This window comes from Liolophura sinensis, chromosome 12, assembly GCF_032854445.1.
Source record: "Liolophura sinensis isolate JHLJ2023 chromosome 12, CUHK_Ljap_v2, whole genome shotgun sequence".
In the NCBI taxonomy this organism is placed as follows: Eukaryota; Metazoa; Mollusca; class Polyplacophora; order Chitonida; family Chitonidae; genus Liolophura; species Liolophura sinensis.
Window position 1 is genome coordinate 1,970,695 of NC_088306.1, and position 14,233 is coordinate 1,984,927.

The following is a 14,233-nucleotide window of genomic DNA, read 5'->3' on the forward strand; positions in this document are numbered from 1 at the left end:
AACCTACCGACTATGCGCCAGTATAATAAGCAAGACGCCGTAAAACAAGATGACGTTGATGTTGACGTCAGCGACGATGATGACCCATTCAACCCACCCGCTATGGAACTGGTTTAAGACAGCGACGAGAACTAAGACGAAATGGACGGAAATGGTGACGGCAGCGGCGATAATGACGTCAGCGACGACAACAAGTCTGACAAGGAGATGGACGAGCAGGAGAATGCTAAGAACACCGAAGAAGTGGGTGTTGGTAATAGTGAAACGTCATCAGCTACCCCATGGGTGAAGAATGTGATCGTGGGTGACGTGCAAGCTCCCGACATGCGTTCATCAGTCCCAGTCGAGGAAAAGCGAGCTAAGTTGGACAATGGCAGTACAGCCGAAGAGGCGGCGTCATCTGTCCCGCCCAGCTCCCGTCCTACTGATAATGATGGTGTTGATGCCCATCAGTCGTCAGACTGTATGACACCGACTCCATTTCAGGAGGGGGGCACCATGCTTCCGGAATGCCGGAAAAGAATGAATGAATGATTGATTATGGCTTAACGCCACATCGGCAATATTTCAGCTATATCGTGGCGAGAACAAGGTGAAAACAAGAGGCGGTTAAGGTTTTCTCCACCTTTTAAATGCTGGACTTTTGCTTTATTATTTTTGCCCTTAAGTTTCTGAACCATGTTCCAGATCTTACGCATGGGTGTTTTGACGTAATGCTTGAAACAAAGTTCCGCCAACAAAATCGTCTCTTGGACTTGAGTAATTGACGAGCCTTAGCTCTAAAATTACGAACTTGGTTTAAATTATTATCAGTAGGACAATGATTAAATCATTGTCGATCCCTTATGGCTTTACGACAGTCATTGTCGTGCCAGGGTTTACTTTTGGATTTAGGATTTGTCGAGGTCTTAGGTATAGTTCTGTCAGCGGCTTCTAAAACAAGCTCATTAAATTATAACATAGGATCATCTGCTGCATTGAGAGTCTTTGAGGTGATATCAGCCTCACAAAACATCTCAAATGCGATCCAATCTGCTTTATCGAATTTCCACCTAGCTACATGTTCTAAAGAATTAGAAGTGATATGTTCTAGGATTATAGGAAAATGGTGACTATTTCAAAGATCGTCATGCACCTTCCAAGAAAAATCAAGGAGAAGTGATGGATCTGTGATAGTGAGATCGATAGCAGAATAAGCGCCATTACCTGGATGTAAATAGGTGTTAGAACCATCATTGAAATAACACAGTTCTTCGTTAGATAAGAAGTTTTCTACTATCTTGCCCTTATCATTTATGTTATTACTGCCCCATAGGGGGTTATGGGAATTAAAATCTCCCATAAGTAAAAAAAGGTTTTGGCAACTGTTCTGTTAAATTATGTAACTGCAAAGCTGACAAAGAAATGTTCTTGGCAATATACACTGAACATAATGTGATTGTTTCAGACAACGAGACACGGACGGCCACAGCCTGAAGCTCTGTATCCAGAGCAACAGGGCTGTGAATAATATTGTTATTGACGAAGATAGAAGAGCCGCCTGCAGCTTGCTCTTCTTCATTTGAGTACGTACTGTATAATAAGTAATTTTTAAGAGTTATTTTGTCTTTGTCAGATGTCTTCAGGTGAGTTTCCTGAAGACACAGGGCAATAGGATTTAATGATTGGACAAGCTGTGTTATTTCAATAAAATTTACCTTCAGGCCTCGACTATTCCACTGTATAATTTTGTCACATATTGCCATTATGGAGGGAGACGTATAGGGGATTTTGCTTTATGTTTGGACCGAGGACGACCCTTTCGTGGAGATCGGCTGGAAGATCTCCCTGGTGCGGGTAATATATCCATCACCTCCGCATCTGATGTTGAAGGACCAGCGTCCTACAACGATCCAAACTTATTGAAAGTTTGGATAGGATCCCTAGTGGCCTTAGGAGAGACGCTCTGTAGGGCCACCAGGTTTATTAGTTTTTTATTATTATTTTCAGATTGACTTTTGGACTTATTTTTGTAATTTTTAGGGCAATTGGGCTCAGCTGGTTTCTATACAGCACAGCCTTTCTATACTATTTACTGTTTTTATTTGTTCTTTTGAAGGAGTTTGAGTTGAGGAAGAACTAAATGAAGGTTGAGACGGAAGTTGCACAGAAACATAACTAGGTTTGAGTACCAACAGTTGCAACTCGCTTCACCACATTGGCAAACGAAGTCGGTAGAGAAGTATTAGAAAGTGAGGCTAATTTTCGGGCGTCCTGGTAGGAGATATTGTTTTTAATTTTCAAGTTGATGATTTGCTTTTCATTAACGAAAAGCGGACAGTCCCTAGAGGAGGCCATGTGATCTCCACTGCAGTTGGAACACTTAACTGTGTTGCTGCAGTTGAAACCATCATGCCCTTCACTGCCGCATCTGAAGCAAATGAGGTTGTTCTTACATTGTCCCTTGCCATGACCAAATCTTTGGCAATTAAAACAACGTGTAGGATTGGAGATATATAAATCCACATTAACCCTATAAGGACCAACGTGGATATGAGACGGAAGGGAGGTAGTGTTAAAAGTAAGCAGGTATGTATTAAGTTTAAAGAGGTTACCAGATTTCTTCGTAACGAAGTGTTTTACTCTGGTAACACCCTGTGAATTCAGTCCTTGGCAAATTTCTTCCTCATTCAGGTCAGTTATATCACCATGCCTGTCACGAATGATTCCCTGACAGCTGTTCAGGGAATGGTGAGGGGACGTAAAAACAGATATGTCAGATATTTTATTTAATTTCAGTAAATTTTTTGAATGTTGTTGCCGGAAACATTCAATGAGAATGTCTCCGGATCTAAGTTTTTTAGCGTTTTTTTAGAGTTGCAGCTGCGCCCTGAAGAGCCCTTTGCAGAAGAAACGGGTGAATTTTTGAAGCCGGCTTTTGTTCACTCTTAGTTGAGAGAACAATTAAAGCCGGCCAACTGCTCTGTTCGTTATCGAGTGAGTCAGACAACTTCCTCTTTTTATGAACATTTGAAGACAAAGTCGGCTGAGAGGAAGATCTATTAGATATATTCGAAATGTTTGAAGTAACTTTTAAGGTAGACATGGCATATAGATATAAATTTCACCCCACATGTTCCCCACCCACCATGGAGTGCCTACAAGGGCGATGCCTAAACCTTGGAATACCCGGCAGGAAAGACACCAAGGATTCCATATGAGGTATACTCGAACAGATTGATTTATACCAAAAGGTTAAATTCAATCTACTCGATTGACCCATGAGCCATAACCTCAAAGCGTAGTCCCGCAAACGAAATTTCAGAAATAACATTTGTTCGCTAAATGATGTGCTGTTATTGAGGCAATTGGGACCACGCAGAGGCAAGACATGACCAAGCCGATTGATCGGACCGGGCCCATCCGACCTCCAGTCTCTCCCCAAGTAAGGGCCAAAGTGATCTGTTGGGCGTGAGGATCTCGCAAGACCAACACGCCCTCAGCCACCAGGATTCCGTCCTCTTAGATTATGGCCGCAACCCACGGCAAACAGGTCGCTCCCCGGTTGCCTCTCACAACCGGGAAGATGTGAGCCTATTATATTCACCGGGCTCACACAGGAGAGCTCTAGGTTAGTCGACTTTTACGTTAAGCTTGCCTAGAGGGCTGAGGTCTTATTCTTATCACCCCCGGAAACATCACGGGGGCAGGAAAAGAAAAGCGCTTGCTTCTGGTGCGAGGCAGCAAATGAAAAGAGACAAATGAGTTGTGGCGTAATTAGGACTCTCTTATTTTTCCACAATGGGTATGTACGCTCTACCTTTATTTGTATAATGAGCTTAAATAATATTCGTTTTGCGACTTTAAACGTCAATGGTTTACTGGATCCGTCGAAACAAGAACATGTTAAGGAATTTGTTTTCGATAAAGGAATTGATGTACTATTCTTACAGGAAACACACTTCGAAAACTATGATGACACTAAATATTTGCAAATCCCCGGCGATGCAAGGTGGGCGTATGGGTCAAATCGAAGTTGTGGGGTGAGAATAATTATTAGGTATACGGTAGATTGCATTATACGGAAAGTACAGAGGTGACCTAACGGTTGGTACATAAGCCTTAGGGTTGAACTCAACAACATTGCTTTAAACCTTGTTGTGTGTATATGCCCCTAATAATCCGACTCAAAGAAAAGAGTTTATTTCTAATCTAGATAATGTGACGCAGGGCAGTGAGTTGGTTATTATGGGTGGGGATTTTAATTGTGTTGAGAGCATTGAATTAGATAGAGCTGGCTGTGCCACTAATGGAAGGAATGATGGAGTGGACGAAATTAATGGTTTGAAAAGAGATTTTGGTATTTGTGATATTTTTAGGAAACTGCATCTGAATAAGAATTGTTACACGTGGTCTAGGTGCCAGTGTGCCAGTAGATTGGATAAATTTTATATCCCTAACTCTGTGTTTAAGTATGTAACCCATTGTGATGCTATACATGTGTCCTTTTCTGATATTTCTTTTGAAGATGTAATTTCATGGGGGCCGTTCTACTGGAAGTGTAATACTTCTGTGTTAAATGACAACGAGCTTGTTGATAATATTAAATCTGTCTTCCATGATATTTTCCCTGTCTGCACAACTGGTCATGCAGGTCTAATAGACAGATGGGAGACATTTAAAAGGGAATGTAAAAGACAGAATTCGGAGTTACTGTAAGGAGAAATCTATGAACAAAAAACGTGATTTGTTGGAACTTGAACAAAAATTAAATGCGTTAAAATCTAGTCCAATCATTCACTGTGAGCGTATTGACAATGTGAAAAAGACTCCAAATGCCCTTTATAAGTCGGATTATGCGGGACCGGTTATCCGTGCTAAAGCTGTTCATTTTGATCAGAAAGAAAAACCAACGAAATATTTCATTAGACGAGAGGTTGGTAGGGGCAGAAAGAAGATGATCAAAAGTATTACTTGTCATAGTGATTCTTCAATATCCCATGAATCTCAAAAAAGGTATTGCTAAGTGTATAAGGTCATATTATATGAAATGTTATGCTGAACAAGATACTGACTTTTCTATTCAAGACAAGTTCTTGTCATCGCTTCCGATGTTAAATGAAGATTGTAAAACTGCCTGCGAAGGTCTTATGACTGAACAGGAGCCGTTTATTGCAGTAAAAATGTCTAAAAACCGTTCGCCGGGATGCGAGGGTTTTCCAGCAGAGTTTTACGTGCAATTTTGGTCCCTGTTTTCGGGTGCGTTTACAGATGTAGTTAATTACTGTTTTAACTTGGGTAGATTAAGTCATTCACATCTTTCTGGGTTGATCACACTATTATGTAAGGACCCCGACAATGCCGAAAGCATAAAAAACTGAATTATTGCTTTCTGCAATTTGTTTCGAAAACCTTTGGAAAATTTATACGTCTGTTGTCAATTGGTGTTTTCGTTCTGGATCACTTACGTCATCTCAGAGATCTGGTTTAATTACTCTTCTTTGTAAGGACCCTGACACGTCAGACAATATTTAAAACTGGACACCATTTAGCTTGTTGAATGTTGACTACAAAATATCTCCAAAACCTTATGCAACCTGATGAAATCTGTCATCGATATCATTGTTGCACAGAACAAAACCTGTGGGATCCCGGGTAGGAGTATATTTGACAATTCACACTTGCTAAGGAATACGTATGATTTTGTCGAACAAAAAGACCTTAAGGCTTGTTTTATTAATTTGGATCAGGAGAAAGCCTTTGATCGAGTAGATTGGTCGTTTTTATTTAAATGTTTGGAAAAGTACAGTTTTGGTCCAAACTTTTGAAGATGGGTGAAAATGTTATACATAGATATATCTAGCAAAGTGACTAAATGAGCATTTGTCGAACTCCTTCCACTCGTCGATGTGTCCGCAAAGGCTGTGCTCTTTCTCTGTTATTGTATGTATTATCTCTCGAGTCATTTATTGCAGCTGTTCGAAGTGATTTGAATGAATGAATGAATGATTATGGCTTAACGCCACCTCGGCAATATCTTAGGCATATTGTGGCGGGAACAGGAAGCCGTGAATAGTTTTGCACATGATTTAATGAACAATTAAAACTTAAAAAGAAAAACAGAGGAACATTTTTAAAAACAGCTTAAAAAAACTAAATGTCAGTTAAAAGTCGGAAACCACAATTTGCTTTTATTTTATGCACTGAAATATATATAAACTATATTCTCTTATACAAGCCAACAGTCTTCAAAAAAATCAATCAGAAATAAATCATATATAGAGTTGACTGTGTAGAATCTTTGCCGAACATAGGCAAAGTCCACACAGTCAACCAGGATATGTTTGATGCTGTATTGTGTATCATATCCAACACACTCGGGAGCACTGCTCCCATCCAAGATGAAATTGTGTGTTAGACGAGAATGCCCAATACTCTTGTTGAAACGACTTGGTCTCGACGAGACATATCAAGTGTACAGGATTTATAGCCAATGACAGGGTGAATAGCATGCAGTTTATTGTAAACCTGCAGATCCCATTCACCCTGCTAAAGGCGACGAATATATTTAAGAATATTAGACTTAAAATCAATAAGTGGTATTTTGACTTTTGACAAAGGTTTTGTAAGAGCAGCTTTTGCCTTCTTGTCTACGACTGTGTTTCCATGGATACCAATATGACTTGGTATCCAACAGAATATGATATCTTTACCTCTTTTATATTGTTTTCTATGTATGACTAATATTTCTAGGATCAACGGATTTTTAAATTTATTATTCCTAATTGCCAAAAGGCAAGACAGCGAGTCGCTGCATATCACAGCCCTCTGAGCATGCCCAGAAGAAACATATAAGGCCAGGAGTATAGCCCTGGCCTCTGCAGAAAAGATTGAAGACGAAGAGAAGCAACTCGCTGATCTAAGACAGCTGCAGCTGCAACCCTGTCCCCACCCTTTGACCCATCAGGATATATAAATTTATAATCCGAATATTTAACCTTAATTTCAGCAAAACCTCGCTGAATTATAAGAGGATTTGTATTGGATTTATTATATTTACGTAGATCAAATATCAATTTAGGTTGTGGAAGAAGCCATGGAGTGGACTCCGGAAAAGAAACCGGAGCTATGTCCCTAAGTTTAATTTTGGCTTCCACAATATGGTCTTCAACACGAACGCCGAACGAAGGGATCTTGTTAGGACATTTAGTATATTTGTCTACATATAATGGATTGAAAACACAGTTGTAGGCAGGGTTTGTTGGATATGCTTTAAGCTACGTAGAATATTGAAGGCTCAGTTTTACACGCCTGTGATGTAAAGAAGGCTCGTTAGCCTCTACGTATAAATTCTCTACTGGGGAGGTTCTAAAAGCACCAAGGCTGAGCCTCAAACCTTGATGATGGACCGGATCCAACATTTTAATATACGACTTCCTAGCGGAACCGTAAATGATGGATACATAATCCATTTTACACCTCACAAGAGAACGATATAAAATCAAGTAAAACTGATCGGTCAGCACCCCAATCGGTGCTAGACACGACCTTAATTATATCGAGAGCCTTTGTACATTTGGCTTTAAGCATTTTTATATGAGGTATAAATGATAATTTTTTATCGAATATAACCCCTAAAAATTTATTTTCTCCAATAATTTTCACTGGTTCACCATAAAAATTAAGTTCAGGGTCTAGATGGAATTTCCGTTTATTACAAAAATGCATACTCTCAGGGGGAAATCTGTGTTGATCAAATCAGTGGCCCAATATTGCACAATGTGTTTATTTGCCCACTAAATGCGTTACACAATGTAATCAGACTGTTTATAGATTTGTATGGGATGACAAACCAGAGTAATTAAAAAGAACTTTTGTATGCAATTCATTTGCGGCTGGCGGTCTTAATGTTCAAAATATTTACTGCAAGCTTGAAATATTCGGTATAAAGCAAATTTTGAAATCGTTACACGGGTCCACCACTTATTGGACACACTTTGCCATTTACTGGGTCGGATTATCACTTATTACTGTCCTGGGCCATTACGCTGCGCTAGCGCTTTAACCGGCTGAGCCACGGAGGCCCCGCGGATTATCACTACGTAATATTAGACCTGATTTTGGCAGATCTAGTATTCCTCATTCAGAGTATGTGCCTAGGTTTTACAAGTACGCCCTGGATGCTAGGTGGGAATTTTATTCAGGGCAGACTTTGGCTGTTATTTGTTCTAGCAAGGCTATTTATATCCAGCTTTTTAAAAAAAAAGTCATAGAAGCCCCACGTGTTGTTGTGAAGCGGCTGCGGTTGGAATGGCCAGATATTTGGAAGACTATTTAACAAATTCCTAGATCACAACTTGATTATTTTTTGTTTTAAACTAGTTAATGACATCATACCTGTTAAAGAAAGGCTTTTGCAGCGTAATATAGCCACTGATGGCGCGTGTGTTTTGTCAAGGCTAAGAAACACAGGCATATTTATCTGTGGAATGTGAAATACGCAATCTACGTCTCTGTGATATATTTTTTTCTTTGAAATTAAATTCCTGTACAGATCGTGTCTCGTACACTGTATTGTCATTCCAGTAAATATGTCTTAGGGTGAATAAATTTTCTTATTCAAAAAAGAAAAAAAAAATATTATACTGGGAAATATTTGAAAATGTCATGCCATGCAAAGCCTGAACCTGTTGCACATCCCTTAGAACATTGTAAGCATGGTTTCGCGGTTGATTCTAGCACGTTATCAAATTACATCCGTTTTCCATTATTTGGATTTTTCTCTCTTTTCTTTATATTATCAACATTGACCAGGTAATCAATTATTTTTTTTATATTGCGACAAACATGGTGTAATAGTTATCACTCTGGACTCTGAATCCAGCGATCAGAGATCAAATCTCGATGGAAACTAATTTAGTGTGTTAAACAATCGTATGAGACTTTTGAAAATGTCCCGGTGGATTTCTGACGTCTTCCGGCGTAATGACTTCATTGTTGGGCTACTTTCAACATGTTCGTTTAATTGTCAGATTACATCCGTTTTAAATTATTTGGATTTTTCTCGCATTAGTTTGAATTTGTGACGTCTTCCGGTGTAATGACTGCATTGTGGTGCTACTTGCAACATGTTTAATTGCTTGTTTGCATAATATATAATTTTAGCCCACGGTATGAAGCGTGTCATTGTGCTATTTTAGTCCTGCAAATTGCATCAGTTTCCATGGTGTAATGGTTAGCACTCTTGGACTTTGAATCCAGCGGTCGGAATTCAAATCTCGGTGGAACCTTTGCCTATTTTTATCTAATTTTTACAATATGGCAACTATTATACTGGGGAAATTTCTGAAAATGTCATGCCATGCAAAGCGTAAACATTTTCCACATCCCTTAAGACATTGTTTCGCCGTTGATTCTAGCTTGTCAAATTAGATCTGTTTTCAATTTTTTGGATTTTTTTCTCGCTTCTTTTCTTTATATTATCAAGACAGAGGGAGACTGAGGTGGCTTGTAGGTCAAGTGAAGGCGTGCTTTTTTTTCCAACCCTACAAATCCGTGGCATCCTTAGGTATAGTGACTGTTTTTGTACACTATATATGTGTGCCATATTATTGGCAAGACTTAGCTGAGTTCCAGGGTGTCGTTATTTGTGTGATTTGGGCCGTGGCCCTGCCATATTTCATGATAATGTCGAAGCCTGTTTATTTCTCTGTTCTGAACAAGCCGAACAGGCCATTATCCGCAGCTACGTCTACACGTTGCATTGTAAGCTTTTCATCTGCCGTCCAGAGAGACTTTATTGGGGCTTTGACAAGTGTGATCAACATCAAATCTGACATACTGTGTTTTCAAAAGTATTACCTAAAGAAGATTTTCTACGTTCGTTTTTGCACTATCCCCTTCATGCTGTTACAACTTTAAAGTCTTAGGTGTGACTCGATCAAGGATTGATCCTGGATGTACCGGTCCCGAAGCGGACGCTCTACCAACTGTGCTATCCGGGCCGGTCAACTTAATTGACAGCGAAGGAGAAGATGGTGATGATGTTGACGTAGACAGTGATGATGATGGTGATAGTGGTGATGGTGATAACGAAGAAATGGGCGCAGATGACGAAACTGAGATTGACGCTACCAGAGCGGAGGATGATTCAGTGGGTGACATGGAGTGTGACAGAGGTACGTGCGTAGTACCTAATGTCACCAAAGACCGTGATGGTGTAACTAGACATTTGTCTGGTGCGGAAGTCCACTGCGTGCGATCTCCAGAGGCCGTTGAACAAAAGAGAGCAAAACTGGACAATGAACTGGAGGGGACGTCATCGGCATTATGAAGCACTCTACCGTCGGATTGCGCAATGCAGGGGGACTCGGACATATCTGAAATCATGACCCCCACCCCTTCTCAAGGTACTGATAAAATATTATTAGAGTATCAGCGCAGGAAATCTTTCGCCTCTCGTTTGAGAGCGCGTTAAGACAATGAATAGATTTTGCTAGAATATGGACATGGATATGCTCCCACATGAACAATGGGTATGTCCCTTCATATTTTTCTTATCGGTTTAATATCTCTTGTATCTAACATACGTTTTGGCAGTTTAAATGTTAATGGCCTGCGTGCTGTTACAAAGCAGGAGCAGGTACAACAATTTGTTTTTGATAACAATATTGATATTTTGATCTTACAAGAAACACATTTTCGAGATTATACAGACGCTAGGAATTTTAAAATTCCAGGGGATACTAGGTGGGCCTACGGGTCAAGTAAAAGTTGTGGGGTAGGGATTGTGATTAGATACACTGTTGACTGTGTAATACGTAATGTCGTTATATGTCCTAACGGTTGTTACAATTAATTGAGTGACAATTAATGACACGGCTCTTAATCTGACATGTATATATGCTCCTAATAATCCAAAGGATAGGAAAGAATTTATTTCTAACTTAGACAGTGTAATGCGTTGGAGTGAATTGGTCATTCTTGGTGGGGATTTTAACTGCGTTGAAAATATTATATATTGGACAGAGTTGGGTCTGTAAATAAATGTTGGTATTGATGAAATTTGTGGTATTAAATATGATTTGAGGTGTGCGATATTTTTAGGAAGTTTCATCCAGACAAACGGTGCTACACCTGGTCAAGAGGCCAGTCTTGATCAAGGGATGTTGTTAGGACATTTAGTATATTTGTCTGTGTATAATGGACTGAAAACAGTCGTAGGCAGGGTTTGTTGGATCAGGCTCCACGTATAAACTTTCTACTGGCGAGGTTCTAAAAGCACCAAGGCTAAGCCTCAAACCTTGGTAATAAACAGGATCCAACATTTTAATATACGACTTCCTAGCGAAACCGTAAATGATGGATCCATAATCCAATTAGACCTCACCAGAGAACGATATAAATTAAGTAAAACTGATCGGTCAGCACCCCAATCGGTGCTAGACACGACCTTAATTAAATCGAGAGCCTTTGTACATTTAGCTTTAAGCATTTTAATATGAGGTATAAAAGATAGCTTACTATCAAATATTATACCTAAAAATTTGTTTCTCCAATAATTTTAATCTGTTCACCACAAAATTAAGCTCAGGGTAGAGATGAAGTTTCCATTTATTACAAAAATGCATACCGACGGTTTTAGATGTTGAAAATCTAAAACCGTTTTCGGTTGCCCATTTCTCGATTTTATTGAGACAAAGCTGCAGCTGACGTTCGATGTTATTCATATTCTTAGCTCGGTAGCATATAAGGAAATCATCAACATATAAAGAACCCTCTGTGCCAGATGTTAATGTTTTGGCTAGGTTATTTATTTTTATGCTAAACAGAGTTGGTAATACAATGCTGCCCTGGGGTACACCCATTTCCTGCTCATAAGAGTCAGAAAGACTGGACCCCACCCACACCTTAAACTGACGATCAAATAAAAATTGAGATATAAATATAGGTAATCGACCTTTAAGTCCCATATCCGCTAGGTCTTTTAAAACACCATATTTCCATGTGGTGTCGTAGGCCTTTTCAAGGTCAAAAAATATGGACACCTCATGTTCGTTATTGATGAAGCCATCAGGAATAAAGGTTTCGAATCGAACAAGGTGATCCACAGTGGATCTACCTTGACAAAAAACCGCATTGAATATTAGAAAGTAACTTGTTGGTTTCAAGAAGTCCGTGATTAATCATCCGTTCCATAGTCTTACAGACACAGCTGGTAAGAGCTATGGGACGGTAATTATTTGGATCAGTATGATCCTTACCCGGTTTGGGAACCGGAATAATACACGCCTCCCTCCATGACAGTGCAAAATTACCAGTTATCCAAATATCATTAAGCAAGTCCAAGAGAGTCTCCAGTGGCTCAGCTGGTAAATGGTTCAGAAACTGATAATATACGTTATCAGGACCACAGGCAGTATCGTGGGCCTTTTTTAATGCAGTTTTAAGTTCCTCAATATTAAAAGGATGATTATAATCTTCTAAATTTTTGGAAGGAAAGGGCAATTTAATTTTCTCTTTCTGGTTTTCAATATGTTGGAATTTTTGAGTATAATTCTTCAAAGAAGATTTTTTGGAAATTGTTTCGGCTAATTTATTGGCTATATCAGATGGAGAGGTTATTATATTATTTCCATCTTTTAAATGCTGAACTTTTGCTTTATTAGTTTTGCCCTTGAGTTTCTGAACCATGTTCCAGACCTTACGCATGGGTGTTTTTGACGTAATGCCTGAGACAAAGTTCCGCCAACAAGATCGTCTCTTGCACTTGATTAATCGACGAGCCTAAGATCTAAAATTACGAACCTGGTTTAAATGATTATCAGTAAGACAATGATTAAATCTTCTTTCAGCCTTTTTGGGGTCCTTAATGGCTTTACGACAGTCATTGTCGTACCAGGGTTTACCCTTGGATTTTGGATTTGTCGAGGTCTTAGGGATAGTTCTGTCAGCGGCTTCTAAAACAAGCTCATTAAATTTTAATACAGGATTATCTGCTGCATTGAGAGTCTGAGGTGATATCAGCCTCACAAAAACATCTCAAATGCGATCCAATCTGCTTTATCGAATTTCCACTTAGCTACACGTTCTAAAGAATTAGAAGGGATATGCTCTAGGATAATAGGAAAATGGTCACTACCACAAAGATCGTCATGCACCTTCCAAGAAAAATCAAGGAGAAGTGATGGATGGGTGAGATCGATAGCAGAATAAGCGCCATTACCTGGATGTAAATAGGTATTAGAACCATCATTGAAATGACACAGTTCTTCGTTGGATAAGAAGTTTTCTACTATCTTGCCCTTATCATTTATGTTGTTAATGCTCCATAGGGGGTTATGGGAATTAAAATCTCCCATAAGTATAAAAAGGTTTTGGCAACTGTTTTAAATTATGTAACTGGAAAGCTGACAAAGAAATGTTCGGGGGAATATACACTGAACATAATGTGATTGTTTTACATAATGAAACACGAAGGGCCACAGCCTGAAGCTCTGTATCCAGAACAACAGGGCTGTGAATAATATTGTTATTGAGGAAGATAGAAGAGCCGCCTGCAGCTCGCTCTTCTTCATTTGAGTACGTACGGTATGAGTAATTTTTAAGAGTTACTTTGTCTTTGAAAGTTTGGATAGGATCCCTAGTGGCCTTAGGAGGGATGCTCTGTGGGGCGACTAGGTTTATTAGTTATTTTATTATTATTTTGAGATTGACTTTTGGACCTATTTTTGTCATTTTTAGGGCAATTGGGCTCAGCTGGTTTACCAGGGTGTTCTATACTATTTACTGTTTTATTTGTTCTTTTGAAGGCGTTTGATTTGAGGGAGTTGCACAGAAACATAACTAGGTTTGTCGTTTCCAATGAGCCAAGTCCAAGAAGTTTGAGTAGCAACAGTTGCAACTCGCTTGACCACATTGGCAAACGAAGTCGGTAGAGAAGTATTAGAAAGTGAGGCTAATTTTCGGGCGTCCTGGTAGGAGATATTGTTTTTAATTTTCAAGTTGATAGTTTGTTTTTCATTAACGAAAAGCAGACAGTCCCTTGAGGAGGCAATGTGATCTCAACTGCAGTTGCAACACTTAACTGTGTTGCTGCAGTCGAAACCATCATGCCCTTCACTGCCGCATCTGAAGCAAATGAGTTTGTTCTTACATTGTCCCGTGTCATGACCAAATCTTTGGCAATTAAAACAACGTGTAGGATTGGGGATATATAAATCCACATTAACCCTATACGGGCCAACGTGGATAT